Source organism: Plectropomus leopardus, chromosome 6 (assembly GCF_008729295.1).
Source record: "Plectropomus leopardus isolate mb chromosome 6, YSFRI_Pleo_2.0, whole genome shotgun sequence".
In the NCBI taxonomy this organism is placed as follows: Eukaryota; Metazoa; Chordata; class Actinopteri; order Perciformes; family Serranidae; genus Plectropomus; species Plectropomus leopardus.
The window spans coordinates 22225776-22250049 of record NC_056468.1 but is presented as its reverse complement, the minus strand read 5'-3'; the positions used below and the strand labels follow the sequence as shown (position 1 = coordinate 22250049).

Sequence of the window (24274 nt, the reverse complement as noted above, 5' to 3'; positions counted from 1 at the left end):
AGTGAGAGGCATGTTTTGTTGCCTGTTTGGTGTATCGATATGATAGACATAACTATCAATAGTAACAGACATATACCAACATTAAAGTTAAAGTTAACTTTATGGTTACACTGTAGTGAGAGAAGTATTTGCATGTGTGTGTGTTTCCTTGCTCATGTGCCTCTTGCGTGGTATCATGAACAGGAATATACAATAACTCAACAATCACACAGGGCTAAAACTCTTATTTTGTTTTGGCAGAGAACTTATTTAATGGGATTTAACAGACTAACTTTACAGATGATCTCTGACCCAATTCTATTCTATACACTTTATGGGCCAAACATACTGTCCAAGTCACATTAATTCAAACAGCTGGGATCTCCTGTTGTCTATGGTTTGATTTGCCGTGTTCCATTCTCCTAGTACATGCTTTTTCTTTAAGGATCAGAAAGGAAGCTGGCCATATTGGAGACGCTGAACTTAAACAAAGCAAGCAAACTCACAACTGTTCCTGATTACTGTCAGTTAACTACTTTATAGTGTAATACTTTGCAAGCATATTGATATTTAGCTTCAGTTTCGTGTAGTCTTGGCAGAATATCTGATTCTGATTCTTTTATGGTTTCTGTAAGATGTTCCCAAAATGTAACTTAAAAAGTATGCTGTATTGAAAAATATATGATATTACAATGACAAATGAGGTAGTTCACTATGTCAGGACAGGAGATAGAAGGCACAATTGTATTCATTCAAAGTCAAAGTAGCCAGCTCATATTGATTTTCACAACCTATACACCTTAGTTTTTCACAAAATTGCACCTTTTACTGATAACTGAGTCCTTTGTTGTAAGTTTTTGCAGCTTTAGGGCTAATCTGCAGCGATGTATGGGGACAGAAATGTTCCCAGAACTACACTGAACACTAAGTGACTACAAACAAAGCAAAACAAAACAAAACCAAACCAACAAACAAACTCCTCCTGACTGCTAGACCTGAAAGAATCTCAGTCGAGGGTTCTCCAACTGATGATTCAAATCTCTGACCTTCAGGGGACACCTCTAAGCAGCTTACATACATTTTCCTGAACTACATCCCAGAATATCCATAATGTCCACGCATCTGGATTAATGACCAAACTGTGACATAGGTGCAAACACTCAATGAGACTGCAATCTCTGATATGCTGATGACACTCATTATTAAATCAAAATAATTGAGATTATCAATAATGTTCTCTAGTACAATAAAACAAAGTTCACTGATGACTTAGGCCTTGACTGGTTTTCTACATATATGAATTTGTCTGTATTCTGAGCTAAAAAGTACAAGAAAGTGAAACCAGTAAGTAATGTTCCTATATATAAATCTCATATTGGTTATACCAGAAATAATGCATTTTCAGGAAACCTGTCTCTTAATCCGGACTTTTTCAGTCTGATATGAGTGCTTTGCTTGTAGTTCTGTGACTGAAAAAAACTTCAGTTGGCTTTGATCACTTAAGCTTCAATCAGATAGGGACAAAGCTTTGTTGTTGTGTTGAATATCTCTAAAAATCTGCTAAAACAAGGCCAAAAATGTGTGAGTTCAGTATATATTAGTTATATTTATTGAAAATGCATATATATATATATATATATATATATATATATATATATATATGTATAAAGAAAACAAATATTTCATGACACTGTAAAGAGTTTCAGATTAACGCACCAAACATCTGTTATTATCTCTATTAAGTTATTATCTCTATTTTTGTATGATAACAAAACCAGGATGCTGGTGTTAGTAATCTTACTGTCTGGACTCCTCTGTTCTTAATGAGCTACATTGCAGGTCAAGGTAATCCTAATTAAGGCACTTTGGTTGAGACCACTGCTAATGATGCCGGAGGATGTGTGTGTGTGTGTGTGTGTGTGTGTGTGTGTGTGTGTGTGTGTGTGTGTGTGTGCCCGCCCCTGCGAGTGTGTGTGGTTATGTAAAGCAACTACCTAATGATGTATTTGATATGGTAAACGGATGACACTGCCGTCATTGCCAGTGTCATGACTGAGCAATTAACTGGATTGATTAGACTTGTTAAGGGCCAGAGGGCTGAGGCAATGGTGTGATTGCATCAGTGCCAAATTTTGGAGGTTTAACAAACTATTAAGAGGAGAGACAGCATGCAACAGCATTGATTTGGAAAGAAATGAATTTGGAAAGAAGACAAACGAAATCCTGTGCACACACATACACACAAGCCATGGATTTAAGAAATATAAGCAGGCTGTGAGCTCAGAAGGTTAAGCAAGGACAGTGGAAGACATTTTGAGAAGTTTGCCGGTAACAGATATCACATCAACACCTTTTCCCACACTGAGAAGATGAAGAGGGAATGTTGTCAGTCTTTCTGCAACAAAAACATGACATGACGAGGAAGAACATGACAGCAAAGTTATAGTAGTTTGTGGCAGAAAGTTGAATTTCTTTTACTTGCAAGTTCATTTCTTTCACACTTTCCTTTCCCAGACATGTACACAGGGGCAAAAATATACAATACACACAGCAGCTAGGCACCCAATCTGTTTACAAGGGAGTTGTAAATTGGATCAGACCTATGTGTCTGTCTGTGTATGCAGAGAGACAACATATCAGTGTTAAATATAAAACCATTTTGACTCCAGGTTTGCCTAATAATGGTAACCCTGTTGGGGTTTAGCATGTGCTTGTGTTTGTGTGTTTGTGTGTGTGTGTGTGTGTGTGTGTGTGTGTGTGTGTGATGGTGGGGAAGGTAGTTGAACAAACAGAAACACTGAGATGGCATCTTTAATAGCCAAACAACACAGCTCTAATCTGTGCAGGAGTGCAGAATTATCAAGTCATTAAAATCTAATTACTATTATTAATTAGCAGAAATAATAATTCATAGTCAATGTAGTAATTACTGTATTATCAATGGAAACACAATTATTATCACCAGTGCTGTGACTCTTAATGAGCTGCATAACGTGAATCAGCTGTAAAAAATAAAATAAAAAAAGATGGAGACAATAGAGAAGTGCCAAAAACTGCAGTCCCCTTAATGGCCACTTGGGGCTGGCTCCAGAAGAGAGACTCTCCCTATAGATCCTAATGTTAAAATATTCAATTCTATAGCAGAAGTATGTTTACAGCCTGGTATAAAAAAAAAACGATACCTAAAGCTAATTTCAATATTCATGACAACCATACAGAGCTTACATTTTTATGTGACTGACTGTTTTATATGTAGTTAGGGCTTAAAGTGATGCATACTTAAGGACGGGGTCACTTGAGAGACAGGCTGTCTGTAAGGTGTTGCTACAGTTTATCAGTCATATCCACCTTTCCCTCCTCAAGAGCTCCACACTCTCGTCCAAAAATGCTAACTTTTGGCTCAAAAAACCATGATGGACCTGGGTGAAATGCAGTATTTGAGGCTTCAAAATGGAAATCCACAAACCAATGGGTGACATCACAGTAGTTATATCTATTATTCATACAGTCTATGAGTGGCTCACATATCTATGCAGACATACAGATGGACAAGTTATTACAATTTCAAGATAATACGTTGTATGGGATATGTGTTACTTTCCTTATGGTTGTAGGAACCAGTGGCAAATGAAGTATTCCTGCATTGAAAAGGTTACATAAATGCTATGTTAGTATGATCAGGAAAATGCACTTTTAAATTTAAAGTAAAAGTACTCAATGCAGAAAAATGTCCCCTGTGACTGTTTTCCTATTTATCACCAGAGTATTATTACTCATGCATTAATGTAAAAGCACAATTTGTTTAGTATTGTTAGAATTGGTTAAAGTGGAGCTCATTTTAAACTTTTTTTGTATTGTAATCAATGATTATTTTTTATGTATTCATCTGCTGTTATAATCAATTTTTTGTTTTGTACAAATTGTGAAAAATGACGTCAGAAAATACCCAGAGTCTAAAGTGACACCTTCACAGTACTTGTTTTGTCCAACCAACAACCCAAACCTCAAACTTATTAAAATACATTAAAAATATTAAAATAATTCAAAGGGGCGGCCACCAGGAAATGTTTTTGCATGAAAAATGACTTAAAATTATTATTAAAATAATTGTGAATACATTTTCCATTAATCTACTAATTGATTAAACTAATTGTACTTGTCTAAACTGCTGTGCAGTTTAATTCATAACCAAACATCATAATCTTACAAGCCTTGCCTATGTTTGTGGGCAAAAATATTAATTCATAAAATAACTTGTACCTAAAGCTGTCAGACAAATAGAGTGTAAAACAACAGCACGACTGAAATGTAGTGAAGCATGAAGTTGCATGAAAAGGAATTACTCAAGTAAAGAACTAGAGCCTTAAATTTGTACTTAAGTACAATACTTGAGTAAATATACTCTTACATTTCACCACTGGTAGAAACAAAAATGACAGTAGCACAGTTGGCCATTCAACTGAGGTTCTTTTGAAAGATGCATTTTTCTTCACACAAAAACAATAAAATGTCTGTGCTTTAGTTAACCATGACTCCGTCTCTCATCCAATAAAAGCTAAATCACATTCACTCCCCCCTCCTCATCAATAAACACCGGAGCAAACACAGTCAAAAAGATGTATGGTTGCACAAACACATACTGTACAGACACGCACACACACAGTATACACACACACACACACACATGCAGCTCTACACTTTTACCAGTCTAAGCAGATTTAAGCTCAGTTCTTAAATCTCCATATCTATCATGGCACAGCCACTGCCATTCATAATCAATGGTGCCAAGCTACACAAACAATTTACCCTGTCTGATTTATGTTCTCTATGCTAAGAAAGCTCTGTAAATCAACAGAATCAAAAAGCTTTTGTGAACACAACAAGAAGAAATTAAACACTGTAGAGAACCCAAAGAGCAGAACTCTCGGCCGCTTGCTGTGCTTGTTCCTGGTTTTGTTTTGCATTACAAAATAATTTGTGACAGTCCAGTTTTCACCAGTATGTGCTTACAAATTGACTTGTGTCTTTGTCTTTGAGCTTTATATCATGTCTGCCTATTTTACTGGCTATATTATAGGCCTCTTTGTCACCTTATACCCGTTTGTCAGCTGTCAGCTAGTCTCTCTATCTGTCTACTTACCTGCTGACTGACTGGAGGGTGGCTCTGCCTTTATTTGTTCTCATCAATCCTTTCCCCACAACTGGCTTATACTACAGGTTGTATGTCTAAAACGTCCGCCTTGCTCCACTCCATGAGGAGCTTAAAAACAAACCTCTCACTCCATATGTCTCATCCAACCTCATTATACTTAACACTAAACAAAGTACTTGTTAAACTTGTTAAATTTACTTAGTTAGGGATATTACGAGTAATACTAAGACGTATATAGGCTATAAACAATCATTAAAATAGGAGCAATGTGTAGTATTGTGTCAATTATGTTGACCCACTGACTCAGAAAATTTCATCCATCCTTAAAATTTCTGGAACAAGTTCGATTTTCTGCATTTTTTTCAGCTCTGTCAAAAGCAGTCAGAGAGTAGCAGTGAATAAAATGTGGTGTAAGCTGTGTTACACACACATCTGCAACAAGACAGTCCGGGCTGCAAAGGCTTTAAAGCAGTTTCACGTTTCTCCTAAGCTGTTCAGTTTTGTGCTCACCTCCGATAACTTCAGATATGGATGTTTAAGAGGTTTTTACTGGGAGCCAAATTTTTGGCAGAAGTCTCCTCCTCTTAAGAAAACTGCACCCAGAGACTTTGACAAGCAATACACTGAAGAAGAACGGTTTCATGTTTAAAAACTGTTATTCTGCCTCTGCTGGCCCCGTACCTCAGGGGCTGCTAACTACAGTGGAAGAAGCATAAACGCAAAAATGCGAATAGCTTTATCGAGAGCCAGGGTTTTATTTGTCTGTTCTGGGTTACTGTAGAAACATGGCAATGCAGCATGGCGTACTCTGTGGATGAGGAACCCCTCTCTTCGTAGATATAAATGGTTCATTCTAAGGTAACCAAAACATAACAATTCAAATATTCAGAAAACATACTTATATTATTTTCCATTTCTGCCTAAATTTCCCCCTAAATCCTACACACTGGACCTTTAACACCCACCAATCCCCCATAAAAACATATTAAAAAGTGCAAATCCACAGTATAATTCATCACAATGAATAAAAAAAAGATGATGATCTGTAGCAATAAAGCCTGTATTAATGTGACATGTAGAACATTTCAGGCAGAATGTGTGAGGTTTTTAGTGTAGGAATGTTTTATGACCACCACTAGGAAAAAAAAAGAAAAAAAGGCATTGACTTTCAAATGTGGGCACATTCTGGTCCAATTTTACACATTAATAGTCAAAAGCATCCTCATTTCCTCCATCAGAGTTCGGATGAGTTCCTGCCTCCTGCCGTTCAAAGGACAAGGCTTGAGCATGTACTCCCCACCGCTGAGCGGATCATTGGCTGTCAGCTGCTCTCCATCAAGGAGCTTCAGGACACCGTAGCGGATAAAAAGACGAGTAAAATTGCCACCGACCTTGCCCACCCAGGCAACCATCTGTTTGAGGAGCATTCCTGTGGGAGACAGTGCCGCTCCATTAACACCATGATCACCCATCACCTCAACAGCTTCTTCCCCGAGCGCTGTCACCTTACTCAGCCACTCCTCCTGAGTCTCCCATGCAAAGACATACTGAGCATCCCCACTGTCCCACGCCTCCTCATCCTGCTCTAATAGAGATGACTGTATTACTACTGCCATGTTATTTCCCGCCAACTGAGTGATTCTTGTAACATTTTTTTAAAATGTTTAGTGTCTGTATGACCCTGAACCATGTCTGGGTGTCATCTCACATACTTCTTTAAATTTAGGAACCCAAATGCACCAAAACACAAGGCGCCATGCTTTCTTCAACTGCATCCTTACTTTGTTCGTTAGCGTTTATTTTTTGTAATATCCCTCTCTCCACCTTTCATAATAAAGAATGTAAGGATTTAAATGACATGGCAGCTCATAAAATAGTGCTTCAGCCATGTCTCCATTAAATGCCTTCTTACAGCACTTTCTCCCACCTTGCAATATGCCACTGTGGATTATTGCTTTTCAAGTGTTATAAAGTGGAAGTGGAACTGAACAGACATTTTGCAAAGAAAACTCAATCAACCGGAATGGTTTCCATAATTCCTTATAAAACAAGGTAGAGGCTTGCACAGTTCTCTGTGTGTCCTTTCCCCCATTCGTCAGGCTTCCCTTCTTTCCCCTCTATCCCATCTATCCTCCAAGTCCCTGGCTCAAAGTGAAAGCTAGAGTTAATGTAGTGTAGCAGCCAACAGCACGCAGGGATTTCACCTGCATGTACCGACCAGCTCAGTGGTACTCTGTCTGTGTTCACAAACCCCCGCTCCTTTCTCCCCTGCTTGCTTTCACCTCATACCTCTCTCTTCCCTTGGCTTTTTATCTGAAACCTCCCTCTGGTTCCCCTGTTTGCTTTCTGTTCTCTCGGGCCGAATCTCATTTTGAGAGGGTGTATAGTCCAAGCTGTTTTTCCACTCTGCAAGGCGGGTTCTGTGTCGTGTAATGTCCGTCAATGCCACACTGGAGACCTGTGTTCAGTTTCCCACCAACAGTCAGTGCTGCTTTGTTTCTGCTCTGAAAGTGTTATTATAAGCAAATCCTCACCCCATAAAATTAGCAACAACCATGACCTTTTTCTTATCATAGCCCAGTCTGATCTCATTCCAAACTTGTAAAATACCGCCACTCTGTCAGTGCTTTTGGCATAAGTATGCAACGCCAAAAGGCTCTGACACCTCTCACATGCCCATAAAATGCTGCTGGACGATGTCAGGTGAGAACGCAGCTGGAGAGAACTGGTCGTGTTATTATCTTACACCTGTGGTAGGCTGGACGGCGCCTGCTACATCATCATGATACGCACATGAGTGTCTTTACTTGAGAACGCGGCCTGTCGGAACCTGTCATACACATAAAACACGGCAGGATGGCATCAGGTTGAAATGCTGCCGGTAACAGCGTAATATAAGGAACTTATAAGGAGAATGAGGGCGCCTGTAGGGAATGGTAGCAGCATCCTGGAGCATAAGCAGCAGACGCAGAAGGATACTTAAAACATAATAAATAGACATGCAAGTCCACTGACAAAGCATCAACATGTGACCAGTTGGGATGGGAACGTGTTGCATAGCCAGTAGTTCTAGTTGCATAGACTTAAAGCTGGGGGAGGGAGTTATATTTTGGCATCACTGGGCAATTTTCCCAAAACACTTTTTAGTATATTGTCATCTAAGTGGTCTGTTTTCAGGCTTTACAAAATCTAGCCCATGACAAGAGACTTTGTCCAGTCACAGGATACTTCAGAGAGAGGGGCTTCCTATTGGCTGTTCCACAAATGCAGATATGAAAGCCTGATTCAACGGCGAAGAATCTTCCTGGATTGGCAACAACTGCTTGTACTGCAAAGCAACCAAAAAACAGGACAACAGACTTAAGAAAAAGACAGTCAAAAGGAGCGTTAAACCAAAAGAAAAAGCAGAAAAAAAACAAAACATGTTTCAATATCAGCAAAGTGTTTCAAAGACAGAGAGAAAATGTTGTTGATTCAAGTTCGTGTTTATGCTGACTAAAGCTAGAGCTAGAGCTAGCTAGAGCCTCAAATCACAGTACGTCCTCCACCTCATTCCCTGCTGCTCGGGGAGGAGAGCGGGCAGCATCCCCAGAGAAGGACCCCAGCCAGCAGCTGCAGCAGCTCAAACTCAGCCAGCGCTGGGGGACTGGACTGCTCCAACTCCCCGACTCTGTTGCTGACGCAGGTCAGACCTGCTGCTGCCACTGGCCGCCAGGCAGCTGTGACCACTGAATTCATGTTACTGAAAGTCCATCACTAGAGCCGCTGATATAGGATTAATTAAATTACTATATTGGTAAGACTGGTTTACCGTATAAAGTGCGTGCATATGCCTGAATTTATCTCATGGGAGAGGTTTCAGACATGCTGCTTTCAGATATGCTTCTAAAATGTCTTGCTCTTCCCTGAAAACTGCATAACCCATCTTTCATAGCACCTTAAAAGGATACTTTCTAACCAGCTTTGTATCAAAGCAATGTGGGTAGTATGTGTAAATGAACTGTGGTAAACCTCCCTCTATCTAACTAGTGTCTAGATATCCCTCCTTCCCCCACGAAAGAGTTTCACTGGCTCTTGGGCTGGATCAAGAGACTTATCCACCCATCTCTCTCTGTCTCTCTCTCAACCTCAGACCAAAATCTAACAAAACAGTAAAACTAAGCAGTACAATTCAAGTATAAATCAAGATTATGTTTTAAGAAACATATTTTGACACTGTTTAGCTGTAATAGCGAGAGTTGTGAACAGTGGCCGCCTTGCTGCTTTCTGCACAGTGAAAACAAAGGCTGAAAATGTGGAGAACAAACTGTAAAACTAAGCAGCGCTGATCAAATTCAAACCAAGATTCTGTCAGTGATTTGCATATTTCTCATCTCAAATGTTTTTTAAAACATGTTACTTATGTTTAAATGTAATATGAGATTGCAGGGCACCATTGTTTTGCACACACCAATTCACATTACGTCACCCAACAGCTGGAGAGTTTATTGGTCTGGTAAGGCTCACTGTATTATGGCGTTGCAGGTTTGCTGCCTCTTGAGCAAAAACTGCCTTTTTCTTTGTTTTCTCTGGTCATGTAGCACCAATTACAAAAGTATTTGCAACTTTTACTGCATGGATTTATGTGAGAACCCTTGTTATGTTGGTGAAATGCTTCTTTAATACAGTAGGAAGGTACATCAGTGAACTACTTTTGAAATGCAAATGATTTGTCCATCACAACTTAACAGTAATATAATTTTTGTAACGTCAATTTAGTTTTTGGTTTAAGCACTGCATAAAATATTTTACAATATTTTAGAGAAAAAAGTATCAAAAGCAGCCACTTCTTTCGATATGATAATTGTTCAAGACAACACAAATGACTTTGAGACATTAGGTACCTTTTTATGGAAATAAATATTAGACAATCTAAATGAAGCCGTTGTTGGAGTCTGAACTGAGAATACCCCTGCAGAGGGAGGATAGCAAAGGGGAGAAAACATTGATATGAACTTTGCACTATGAAGAAATTAAAAGGACCAACAGTCCAAAAGGAGGTGTGAACACACTCGGTATTAGAGGCGAGTCCCCTGAGTGTGGAGTAAAGGGGAAAACATCAAACATCTGACATCAAATGAGATTCAGTAACTCCCCGGTTGTCTGTCAGAGCCTGTCTGCTCCCCTGTTCACCCTCTCTCAGCCCCTCTGCTTGACTTGCAAATCTTCCCCATCTTCAAGTAGTAAAGAAAATACCAAACTTTGGGTTTTTACACTTTCACTCTGAGTCTGACTTTACAATTCTGGGCCTTTCTCCTTTCTGTCCTTCTGCTCTGTTTCAACCTCCCTCTCCCTGCCCGAGGCATTTAAAGCCAGGGCTTGTAACTTTTGTTAGAAAGCTATAGGGGAATAGCCAAACATAACTGGTAGTGACTTTAGAAAGTGGCAGGGTCCAGCCATCCATTGTAACAGCTTGACTACCAGAGCCACCAAGTTTTCCCCAGTGACTTGTGCTCTCCAGCAGAGAGAGAAACTTGATCGCTCATAGCCCATATCATAATGTGAGTTTTTTGCTGCCATGGAGTCCATGCTGACATAAATTAGTTTTGCTCAGGTGGCAAAGCAAGCTGATGGAAGAGTAGGGTAAGGTAAGAGTGACCTTGTACGACTTTTCCATCCATTTAATGCCAGAGTGATGTTTTACATGACAACTTGGGTCGAGGCCAAAGTAGATGACAGTAAAAAATGCCATTTCAACAGATGGTAGCACACTGAAGGGTTTTTATAACAATTCTTTCTCTATGTGTGTGGTATTGTTTCAGTTATGTTGACAGATTGGCATTGCTGTCTCAATAGCTATCTCCCTTGTTAGTTTTTCTGATAAATTTGACAAACGGCTACTACACTCGCTGCTACTAAAAACAACTTAATATTTTTAACATTGAAAAATCATCAATATGTTTAATGAGGAAGAGGCAGACCAGTTCTTTTTCTACTGCCCATATGATGGTGGGCTGATACCAAAGGTTGGCTGGGACCACATAACATCTCTTTTGAATTTACGCCTTTAAACATCACACAAATAAAACTGTCACCAGATAATAAATACAATTATTTTGCCGGGTAACATATTTATAATTAAAGCTCAATCAAGAACAAATTTGAATCTAAGTTTCCTGAAAAAATACAGTACAAAGTCAGTTTCTTATGGAGAAAAATGCTACAAATCATCGTAAAATAGCACAACACAATGTCGTATGGCAGAAAATTTGCTTGAGAAAAGAATGGGACTATACACAACTATAAATATGCTCTACCTATATTTCTATATTTTGAGTTTATTTATCTATTTAAATGCATTAGTACTATCAACTTAATTATTTGAATTACTGAAGGGATCCTGTATATTTTTATTTTTTATATTTTATTTATATTGTGCACTTTCAGTCTAATGAGATTATATTTATGTCATCATGGTGTCACCTGCGTTATGTGTGTTATTAGTATTTGCCTGTAAATAAAAATGTACTTGAAAAAATAACATTAAGTGCCCTTTTCAAGGAGTCACCCACTAAAACTTTGAATGTGATCATCATACAACACTGAATCACAGTGGATATAATTGAGGTTTGTCAAGTTGCTTCAATAGAGAAGGAAGCATATTTGCAAGTAAACCTCATTTCCGGGGAGGCATTTTGGGCAGGAGGAAATACAAAATCATTTTCAACAGAGATGTGTTTTTTCGCAGCTGCCTCTCATGCTATCTGCACCCTGTTCTGCTATTAGACCAACATCCTCATCTCTTTGCTTTGTCTTTCCCTCCAGCCTTTACCTCTGGCTATCCTTATCCCTGCCCCAGGCTTTTCACTGTTGTATGGCTCAAAGGCAGTGGTTCTTAAAATATGGATTGAGCCTCAAATGGAAGGCAAGTCTGTTTCTCGTAAGCCCAGGCCTGGAGAATTAAATCATCAGCTGAAGTTGTAGCTGAAAATGTTCAAGTACCCAGCTCTAGGGATCTGAACCTAAACTTGGGAAGTTTACCTCCATATAGGAAATAAAATGCTTTACCCCTCAAGCATCGGCAGTCTTCCTGACTGCCTATTGCTCTCTAAATCGTCTATTCCTTTAGATCTAAGTGCCTATCTCCGTCCACCCCTCTTTTGCTTTATTTTCCTCCTTCTCTTCCTCTCTTCCACTCTTTTTTCTCCTAAAGCCTCAGGCCTCACATTCCCAGAGTCCCCACAGAGAGCTTAACCAACACTTGTAAAAAAACAACACTCTATAAAAGGCTTGGCACCTTTTAGGTGTGCGTCACCTTCCCTATCTCCCCAAATCTTCTCTGGCTTTTAGTCTCCCCCCTACACACCCTTTCTCTGACTTTCACATACCTTAAGTGACTAAACTTCCCTCTATTTCCTTCTCACTTCTTTCCCTCTTACTTTCATGGCCTGACCTTCCTATGCCCTGAGCTGCTTTGACTTTGTCTAAACTGCACAAACTATCTGATGGTCATCACACAAATGGGAAAAAGCATTTTAGACCCAAGCACATTTTCCTCCAAAACAAGTGTCCTGGGATTCTGATCCCCAGTGACCACTGGAGGTGTAGAAATGTGGATTTATTGTTGTTGACAGAAGCAATCGACAGCCCTTCTAGATGTTGTGCCAATGCCATCTATGACGCATGTGACAAAAACACTAGAATTTTGTTTGCTAAAAAAACAGCCAACCTAAAGATGTTTCAACATTAAAATGCTTCCAGTAGACACTAGAACCATGACCGAAACTACAAATGGTGTTTCCCATAAACATACGCTGGCCTGGCTTGAATTGGTTCAATTCTGCCAGTCAGCCCAGCTCACAAGGATCTGCATTATCATCACTACAGGGCTACCTGCTTTAACCCCTTGAAACCTCGATTGACATCAGTTTTAATTTGCTCTGTTGAGATGCCTTTCACAAGCTATTTCACCTTTGACACCTACACAAAGTGGGTTATTTTTTGGTTGTTTTTTGAAAACACGTGGACAAAGGTAATGACCAAGATGGCAAGAAATGTCCTACAAAATTGCAAGAAATTAGAAAAATTGTGACAAGAAAATGACCTTTAAATCCGTTTTTAAAAATTGGAAGTTAAACTGTTCAGAAAACTACACAGAATTGTTTTATTTAAACATATTTAAAAATATGTTTCATTAAAACACACACACACACACACAGACACACATATATATATACATACATACATACTATTGTTTTGTTTTGTTTTTTTTCCTCTTGTTTTGCTTTCTTTCAGGCAAATTTTCTTTTTACTGTCCTAAACTGGTGACTGCTTGTCTTGAGTGATGACATTTAAAAGCTGTGGTCTGATCCACGGCTAAAGCCCCCTGTTATTCTGCTGCAAGTGTTTTTCCATCACAGCCTGGAAGGTCAAAGAAGTCTGCTTGTTGGGATGTTTGCAGAGTGAGCCTGTTGTCTGCAGCTCTTCATCTAACATCTCACTGTGGCTGTTTTTGTTTGTGCTCTTCCTCCCTGTGGTATTAGCAGACTTGCTGCTATCAGTTTCACTTAATGGTGCTAAACACATTTAATTTCTTATATATCTTCACAATAAAAGTCCCTTATGATTTTGTTATGTTAAAGCTTTTCTTGGGAAGCAGCAAAATTAGGAAATGTTGGGTTTTCATCAGCAGTAACTTAACATGACTCTTATACAGCTGAAAGCAAACATGAAACAGTAAAACAGAGCAGATATCTTAAAGTACAAACAGAGACGCAGGAGAGAAATCAAACTTCAAACCACAGAGACTCAGCTAGAAGCTACAAAAGTACTGAGATCTGAACACACAGACTTCTGAAAACATCTTTCTTTGTGCCCAGACATGAGTTGAGTCTTGCAACACACTTGTTTAAGGGGGAGAAGGGGAGTGTGCAGTTGGTGAGATGCCACCGCTGTTGGAGGTGGTCAGGTGCACGTTTGGCCCGACTCCTAACCTGCATGCCCACTACACATGACCAGTTAGACCAATTTGCCTCTGCTCGCATCCATCTTGCCCCTCTAGTCGCTTATATCCAGTCACAGTCTCCTTCAATGCATGACTCAGCATGTTTGAACTGACACCAATTTACAAATAAGCCAAAAGTGCCAATGAAAAAGCCCTAAAAGAAGACACTCGCAACATGATAGCATGATTAATGGGGCCAGCAAATAAACAGGGTTTTAAATGGCCCCTGAGTTTAAACAAGGCTGGAGCATGAGATATAAAAATTACAGCTAAAATACTGTGAATAAAAGTGCAACATAACTGTTTTCCTTCATTCCCTTCATCTAGTTATGGTTGCCCTCTTTCTGCCCTGACTGCCTATTCAGTGGTTTACCAAAAACCCAATTTTGAGAAGAATCTGGCTATCCGGAAAAACTTTTAGCTTCTTAGGTTTCGTTCTATAAAAATCCCTTCCGCAATCTGCCGTACCTCCGTATTCTTAATGCAGTTAGATTGTCATCTCTCCCTCTGCCCTGCTTTAGTTTCTCTCTTTCTCAGCTTTTAATTGCCAAAGACACTTCACCTCCAGTGTCCTCTGAGGATATAAACCTCTACCCTGGAGTCACATCCGTTTTTAAAGGGTTTTACACCCCTTTCAGATGTTTTTTTTCTGTTTATCTGCTTTCCTGACTGTCTTTTACTCTGCCCTACCAAATCTGCTATGCCTTTAGATCTCCGTCCCTATTCCCTCTCTGCTTTGCCGTTTCTGTTTTCCCTTATATATTCACAATCTCTCTTATCTCTTTTTCTCTCTTGCTCTCTGAACGATTTTACTCTGGAGGAGACAAAGTAAGACATGACCTCCCTGAATAAAGCTTGTAGACCTTTGGTGTTTGGCTCATGAGTGTACCTGTTTGCCTCAGTTCGTCTGAATCTGCCTTTATCATCAACTTTCCCCACGTCTCTCTTGGCACAGCTTTTATGTATTTTTCACCTCCTCTTTCACCTCCCACAAGCTTCCCCCCCTGCAGCGTCTCTGGGCTTCACTATCGTTAAAAAAAGATATCCATCTATGCATCTATGTATCCGTCTCTCATCCATCCTCTTTCCCCTGTCTCTATAAACGGCTTCATGCTCGGCAAATTTCTTCATGCTCTCCTCTCTCCTGTTTTCCCTTCTTCTCTCTATTTTGTCCTTTGCAGTTCAGATGCCATTCAAATTTGACAACTCTTCACTTTTGCAAAAGGTCAAAATACAAATTAAAATCAGCTTTATTGGCATGCATGTTTATGTCACATTGCTGAAGCAAAATAACAGATTATTAAATGATTACATTTTGCACAAGTTAGATAGATTTTCACAACATAAGAAATGCATTTTTGTCCAAACAAACATTCATGCAAAAGTCCTATGAGTTTGCAGAGGTTTTGCTTATTAACTTGCTTCTCTTTTAGGACTGCACATTTACAAAAAGCACATCATCAACATTTTTTTTCTGTGAAAATGAAACACAAAGCTTACCATTCCCTCTAAAATTGTACATTTTTTACTTTTTTGCATATTAAGCAGCCCCACTTTCTTTGTCCTCTGTGCATTTTGTGTCGCTTTATATTATGTCCTCCCAATAAAAGGAGCTGTGTCACCTAACAGGTCTGTACCTGGCAGTTCAATGTAAATAGTGTTTCAAAATGCGATCAAAGTGGAAAACAAAATCTGTATTTTAAACATAAAATATGAGATATTTAGCCTATTACCAACAACAGGATTGCTCAGCTTGTGTGCTTAAAATGAAATACTTTGAAATACAATTATTTTTTTTATTAAACCATAAGATAGGAAACAGGGTACATGACTACCACATGTCTCACCTATCAGAGAAAAATCCCAATATGTTTAAAATTTGAATTTTTATACAGTTTTCAATTAGTAAGTGTTAGTTAGCAATACATAAAGTCACTCTTATACCTGCCATATTCAGTATTTCTTCATCTCATGGAAGTCTGGGCATTTGAAAAAGAAAAACTTGAGAAGTATCCTCCCCCAAGCATCCTCCTGTTCTCTGCTTGATGTTTTTTTTTCTTTTCTTTTTTTTTTAAAGAGCCTCCCAAGAGATCAGATGCAAGCTGGGATTTTACCTACAATGAATCTTCTTGAAGTGAAACCTTGACATTTCCAATTTCATACAGATTATTTTTCATTAGTGTCTTCACACTTTAAAAGTCTATGTGTGATCCATTTAAGATCAAAATCAGATTTCACATTCATCTCTAACAATAGCATATTTTAAACTTGTCCAGTGCATGAGGCATTTCTGTATTCAGTGCCATTTCTTTCTCTCTTTTACCCTTTTCTTTCCTCATTAAATGTCTCTCCCGTATCTGCCCTGTCACATTCTTTTCTTTTCCACCTCAACAAAGGGGTAGATGCAACAAGGTGAGGTGACACTCTTCACTGGAACACCGGCAGGCACAGTACAGTTCACACTCCTCTTCTTTGTATGAACCCACAAGATCAGTGGTTGACATTTTCACACCTTTCACTGTGTGTTAGTAATAAAGAATAAAGGGGGAAAAAATGAGTTTTCTCATCTGTTCTCATCTGGCCCATTACTTAATAATGAGCAAATTGTTGGGGGGGTTAAAGATAAGAGGGAGGTATGATTTCAAGGTATGATTTTTTGTTTTAAAACTATTAACATGCCTCATTAGGCAGCACTATCCAAGGTGAAAGAGACATGTTTAATAACCACGGAAAGGGGTTACAGCTGGAGGGAATCCAACCTATACTTTCGGCACATGGCACAGACCCCGGACAGTGCATCATATGTGGACTGCATTATGACAAACAGGCCCTGGTATAAATGGCTTGAGGGGGCCACCAGTTTACCATATTGGTTTCATATTTCATTTATACATTTCTGCTAAAATATTTATAACTACATACCCCATAAGCATGCAGGTAATGGAAAACAGGCATGAAGGGCTAAGCTGACATTTTAAATCACTGCCAAATTGACAACCGCAGCCAATATTTGATCAATATACAAATATTCTCTGTGAGATGAATAGCCGTACCACAATCAGCATGTGTGCACATAACAGGAATTTGACAAACATTTTTTTTTCAAAGTTCTCACTGTACACACAAAGAAAACACACCCAGCTGAAAACAAGGACAACAATACAAAGTATTGCAAAGTAGGAAGGTGCTGTATAGAATGATGCATATAACAAGTTATTTATACTGTATATATGAGGTAGGAGGATACAACAGTTTATACAACAAGCTTGGGTAATGTTTGACAGGTATTCACATGTTTACAGCACGTATCTAATCCTATAAAAAGATGCCAGTAAAGTGGATGCTTTGTGTTGCAGGGTTATTCAACACATTTTCACTCCAACTTGTCAAAGAACGCTGCTTTGTCAGAAGACCTTCACATCTACATACAACGCACTCTGTCTCTGTGGCCTCCTGTTTTTGACTTTCCATGATGGCGTGTCAATTTCTGCTTGTTATACGCATTAGTTCTTTTCAAAATACACCATTTTTTCCCAGTAAAAGGTACAGTTTCTGTCCATTACATGTATACAGACTTTTTCAGAATAGACTTAATAGACACCGTAGGCAAAACACTTTTTCATGTTTTTTTCCTTGTGCAACAAAAGCAGATGTTTAGATTTAGAAAAAAAAAAAACATTATGTTTTGGCTTATCAATCACATGAGACGTGACCAGCCACCTCCCAGGCGAAGGTCAAGGTTTTTTTTTGTTGGACCCAACCACCGCCCCGCCCTTTAGAGACTTTTCATTACGGTAGATGCTGGCAGCAGTTTGTAACACTGCTGACAACTATGCTGGTGCAAATCATACCATCACAACAGGGTGCCTCTTTGCGTCTGTGTCTTATGCCCACATCACAGACAAAGCGGCAGCCTGTTGTTATTGTTGACAGAGACAACACCTGTGACTTTTTCCCTATTCATGACTGTCTGTTGTAGGCTATTCCTGTGCTGTTGGGTGGCTGGGCCAAACCACAGAGTGATGGATGTGCAGAGAACAGACCTGCTTATTACAGTGTAGAATTGTATAGGCAGCTCCTGAGGCAGGTTGAACTTTCTGAGCCAGAGCAGGAAGTATATCCTCTGCTGGACCTTTTTCCTGTTGGTGTTAATGTTGGATGTCCACTTAAGTTTTAACGGGACATGGCAGATGCCCAAAACCTGAAGGATTCCACAGCAGACAGTGTTGTTCAATATGTCTCACTCTCTCTCTCTCTCTTTTTGGTCCACTGTCATCACAGCCTTCAGCTCCAGGTTGTTCTGATCACACCAGACTTGTCACCATCCTGGATGAGGCTGATGATCAGCGTATCATCTGCAAATTTCAGGAGTGTAGCAGACAGGTCTCCTGAGGTGCGGTTGTTGGTATCGAGGGAGAAAAGCAGTGGGGAGAACACACACCCCAGGGGGGTGCCACTGCTTATGGTTCAGGTACTGGATGGGATTTTCTTATCTGCTGCCTCCGATCTTTCAGTAGGGTAGTGATCCACTGACAATTGGGGGCTGGGACAGTGATCGAGGTGAGTCTGGAACAAAGGATTTCTGGGATGATGGCTTTGAATGCCCAGATGAAGTCCACAAACAGGACCCTTGGGATAACTAATAGGTCGAGGTATTGCAGGTTGTATTGCAATCCCATGTTACTTGCATCACCCACTGACCCGTTTGTGTGGTAGGCAAACTGCAGGGTGTCCAGCAGGGGTCCTGTGATGTACTTTAGGTGGGTCAGCACCATTTTTTCAAAGGATTTCGTGACCACAGAGGGCAACAGGCCTGAAGTCCCTTAATCCTGTGATGGAGGGTTTTTTTGGGAACCTGGATGATTTTGGAGTGTCTGAAACAGGAGGAGACTTCACAAAGCTCCAGTGATCTGTTGAAGATCTGTGTGAGAACGGAGGCCAGCTGGTCAGCACAGACTTTGAGACAGGAGGGTGATCCGCCACCTAGGCCAGGTGCCTTTCTTGTCCTCCGTCTTGTGTAACAGCTGACACACATCATCTTTACAGATCCTAAGTGCAGGCGGGGGGCCAGTGGGGAGGGGTGAGGGGAAGGCAGCAGGGGGTGGACTTGGTTGTGTGATGTCTGAGTCAGAGCGGGCGAGGGGTGTGATGATGGCTTATCAAACCTGCAGTGTAACTTATTCAGGATGTCGGCCAGTTGATGGGTCTCCACAGTGTGAGGGGATGATCTCCTGTCGCTGGTGATGTCCCGCAGGCTCCTCCACACTGGCACAGGGTTGTTGGCTGAAAACCTGTTTTTAAGCTTTTCAGAGTAGTTCCTCTTTGCAAATCTGATCTCTGCATCCCGTGCGTATGCATTTGGTTGCCTGATATCAGACAGAACTGTCAACTTGTTTCACTCCATTTTCGTCATTAATCTGAAATTGCATCCCCTGCAGCTGATTTCCGTGGGGGAGGGAGATTTTCGATTTTCTCTAACCAACCACAAGAGACCAACATATCTTGAGTCATTCTAACGCTGATGTGTTGCCATGCCAACATACCTGTTTTGCCGGGCTTTTTAGAGTGAAGTGAAATAAAAGCAAACTATGAAGTCTGAAGATATATATCAAAGAGATATGTCCCTCTTCTCCCCCTCAAAGAAGCATGTGTGCGACACTCAACTCTTGTCTGTGCAGGAGAGAGATGTTTTTAAAGTCTGTGTGTTCAGTGCTTTTGTAGCTTCATCTGCATCTCTGTGGTCTGACGTTTGGTTTCTCTCCTTTATTGTTACTGTTTAATGTAGGTTAAGTTACTGCCTGAATTAATTAAAACTCAACATTTCCTCATTTTGAGGCCTCACAATAAAATCTTTTTTATATGAAAAAACGATCAAAGGCTTTTATTGCGAAGAATCTTAAGGAAATTGAACATGTTTACCACAGAATTAGTGGAACTTTGTTAGCAGCTTTTCTTCAATAACAACAAGTCTCCTAATGCGATAGGGAGGAAAGTAAAAGCAGAAACAGCCACAGTGAGATGTTAAATGAGCTGCAGGCAACAGGCTCTGACTGTACCTACAGTGCTGTGCGATGGAAAAACACTACCTGCATAATAACAGTCTTGGCTCAGGTCACTGGTTGCTGTGGACCTCTTGTAAACACTTGACAACAGCACGACAATGGCATTAGTCCCGTCCATGGTGCTGATTGGTTAATTATTAATCCCCCTGTGGTGCTTAATTGTTGTTTTTCATTTAAACTGAGAAACCACTATTTCATGTACTGATATTAGACCAGAATCAGTCGACTCAAACTCAGCTGAGTGGGCGGACTTAAAGGTCTGGACCGAGGCAATGCATTTAACTGGCTTGTGTCCAAATAGCCAATCCAGAGACACAGAACCGTTTCTGTGGAGACGCTTCTCACATAATTATATGCACAACTGCAACTTATAGTGAAAAGTTTACTTGCCTTTTATCATTTTCATGTGCTTTCACTTTTATCAAACAAAGCATACTAGGCCCAAATATCAGCACTTTTATTGTTCTCTCTTTATAAAGGAAAAGCCACCTAACAAGCATCCCACTTTTAAAACAGCTCTCTCGTTCGGCTATAACCTTTTACTATTGTGCCTCGAGCCCCCCTTGTCATTGGCTAAAAGCAAAACAAAACAAATCATCTTAATGTCAACACTGCTATTACCACTAAGTGGTACTTCCCACATTAGCTCAACAAGGCCAGTGGTGCCATGTTTTGACTGGATTATGGTCAAGGTCACTCAGCAGGTAACAGTAACTTGTCACTCACAGTTTAATATATATTAGGTTTTACAGTGTGAATAGAAGACACCTGAGGACAGACTGAAAAGAAAGGAAAGAAAGATGAGAGCAGGAGTACGAAAAAGAATGGCAGAAAAGAAAGGAAGACAGAGGGAGAGGGAGAGGGATAAACTTCGAGTGGTGGGAGCGAGAGATAATAGAGAGAAAACATGTGTTCTCAATGTCCGGAGCGCACCAGTAGAGCTGAAAATAGGGATTGGGACAGTTGCACCGTAGCTTCATTTGAGAGGACACACTCAACAGTCTGTTCTCTAAAGAACGCTCCTTGTACAGAGGCGAGGCCTTCTGGGAACATGGCTATCATCTTAAAAGGCCATCTCTGTCTCTCCCTCTCGCTCCACCTCGCTTTCTCGCTCTCTCTCTCTCTCTCTCTTTTAGCTCTTTTCTTTCTCCCTTCTCTCCTTGAGCAGGGGGTGAGGCCATTAGGGAACAATGGTGATATCTTTAAAGGGCCTTCTGTAGCTGAGAGAACAGCGCTGCCAAAACCCAGAGGATCCATGTGCTGAATCAGTGGTCACAGAGCGCAGGGGGGAGAAAGGGATTTAAGTGAACATGTGTGCGTTTGTGTGCATTTCTATGTGTGTGTGAATGGGATCTATTGTGTAGATATTTTGTGTGAACTATACCCCATTTGGGAACAAATTTTGGATTTAAACCAGTTGATTGAAGGCTGTGTAGCCAGGGGGAAACAGTGTTCCTACTCTCAGTCTTCTTGATAGGGTTAGATTGAGGTCAGAGTGAAAGTCTCTCCCCAGCAGGCATGGAAATATTTGTTGTTAATTTGTATGCAACTTAAAAAAGGTTAAATTTATATTTTGTGATGGAGGCTTTTACAGTTGTGCAGAACTTTAGTGCAGATGAAAAATAACCAGGAACCACATGTGTTGATTCAGATACCAGTTTATGAGAAAGGTCTCACAGGTCGACAAAATCCTGCAGATAACTTTTGACAACTTGCAGTCAAGCAGATATGAGTTGTATAGATAGGCAAATATGTGCTAGCAATCTCTCTATGATTAAGGAGAGATGCAGTCAGATCCAGATTCAGCACAGCACCTCGTCCTGACTAAAAGACATGATGTCTTCATACAGATGAACATTTCCTACTGTATACTGTCGCCCATGAAAGGCTTTGGGGCCGTGCACATGCTGCGTCTTTTGCACACTCAATTCTATTGTGGTCTATTAAGACGTGCACAGGTGCACTCAAAAGCCCCACAGACGCCGTTGTGATGTGCACGCGTTCTGAACACCTATATGTCAGAGCACACTGACTGTGCCCTAAAATTAACATAATTCAACTGTGCAGTGCACTGCTGCACGTCGTGTGATGAGGAACAACAGATCACAGCTGGCTCTCTCCTTTCCTCTGTATATATCAGTCTCTGATAACTACAGAGGAGGGGAAGTTGATCATTTTAATGCAGGGATAACCTGAACTTTACATCACTCCCACAGACGGAATTTAATGCCCAGTACACATGTAAGAAACACCTGGAAGAAGATCAGCTCTGCACTCAGGATTTATGGTAAGAGGGCTATGATACAGTGCTGGTTATTGTTACTTAGCAACCTCAGACGCAACCTGCCACTGCGCTCATGAAAGTTGTCACAGAGTGGACACAAGAGCAGCACCCAGTAGCCCGACTTTGCATTTTCCAGGCGGTTAAAGACACAACATATGTACAGCCCTTCGGCTCTCATCACATCATATGTCATGAATCAGTGTGACAAATGCTACTATTGCAGAGTACATTATACGGAAATCTATTTCACTGTTTCCAAGAGTTGCTCAGGGTTGACTTAACCGTGGTGTTTGCTAAAATGACTTTGCTATTCTGGCTATATGTTTACATCGACACTAATACTCCACCTTAATTCAGAATATGACAGGATTTTGAATTTGATGTGAGTCATGCAAACAGCATGTTCCATTTGGATATTTCACATTGGGCCTTTTTTCCAGTTGGAGCACTTTTCAGTTAAGATATGTGGGATATGCAGATAATATTCAAGCAATTGGAGAATTCTTTGGACGTGTATTCAGTGCATTCAGAATATGTATCAGTTGGGTTTTTTACTGCGTTGGATGATACTCAGCCCCTTGTCTGTTTATGGTCAGCTCTGGATGTTGTCATGGATACGTTGTACACAAACCAACTAGCCAACAGTCTGCCAGGCTGAGGTAAAATTGCAGTATCCAAATGAAAAGCCCAAATTTCTGGACAGGAGAATTCACCTGCTTTCAAAGTTTATGAAAGACTTGGATATCAGCAGGCTTTTGGATTTGTGCAAATTTTGCCACGTCGACCTTGACAAGACAGTGGTTGAAGGAAAGAGAGAGGGAGGCTTAGTTTGCATGGTTAGACATGAACACCACCTGAGGAAAACTTTGAAGATATCTCATTTTGATGCAAAGAAGCAAAATGGCACAAGAGGCTTCAGCTGTTTCACTTTTGCACATTTAGGCGTCATAAACAACATGTTAGGACCTGTTAAGTGGAATATACATGGCTGCATGCAAACAGAAATATTAGTGGAATATTTATTTTCATTAGCCATGTCAACATTTTAGCAGGAATATTGTCTTTTTTGAAGTAACAGCAAAGACTGGGGTATTCTGTGCCTTTACACACTATCATTGACTTCAGCAGTGTGGGAATAGCGCATGCAGAAAGGCCACTATTCAGTATTAATTAAATATAAACTGCCTGAAAGAGCTCACTGGAACATACTTCCACAGCACATATTCAATACACCAATAAAATGCTTTAATGCCTTGGAAGATTGAGTTTCAGGCCTGTGGGATGCATTGCTAAACAATTTTGCTGGAGAGGTTCCGTTGGAGATCAATGTATACAACACATTAATTGTGTTAATTGACTACAATGAGTGAGATGGAGCCCCATTATGGCTATAAGGATTACATCAACATTAAATTACCTAATGCAGAACACTGTTACACTTTTCTCTGCGGGCTGAAACTTTTAGGTGTGTGAGACTTCAGTCCACCCACCAACTGAATGATGTCATAGCTGGTGTTTTCCATTAGCTAGCAAAATGTCTGCTCTGACATCACTCATTGGGGTGTGATCCAGAATGCAACATGCTTTTAGGTTTAAGCCCATTAGGAGCAGAGCACCAGGGGTGTACTCCACTGTATGAGTCAGAGTTAAATTAGCTTTACACATAAAAGTGCCAGAACAAGGTGGGTGAGAGAGGGACCTCATAGTGAAGAAACAGACGGTCAATCTAGAGTTATGAAGTGCAAACCAGATCAGTGCCGGCTGTTGGCAGTGTGATGGCATAAACTCACAGGGCATGTGCTTTTGTGACCCTA

The 24274-nt window shown here is 40.3% G+C and overlaps 1 protein-coding gene across 1 annotated transcript in view; it reads right to left on the bottom strand.

Annotated features, from left to right (window-relative positions):
* Positions 1 to 24274, bottom strand: part of grid2 (glutamate receptor, ionotropic, delta 2) — a 475468-nt gene that overhangs the window by 217563 nt on the left and 233631 nt on the right. The gene's annotated exons all lie outside the window — the stretch shown is intronic.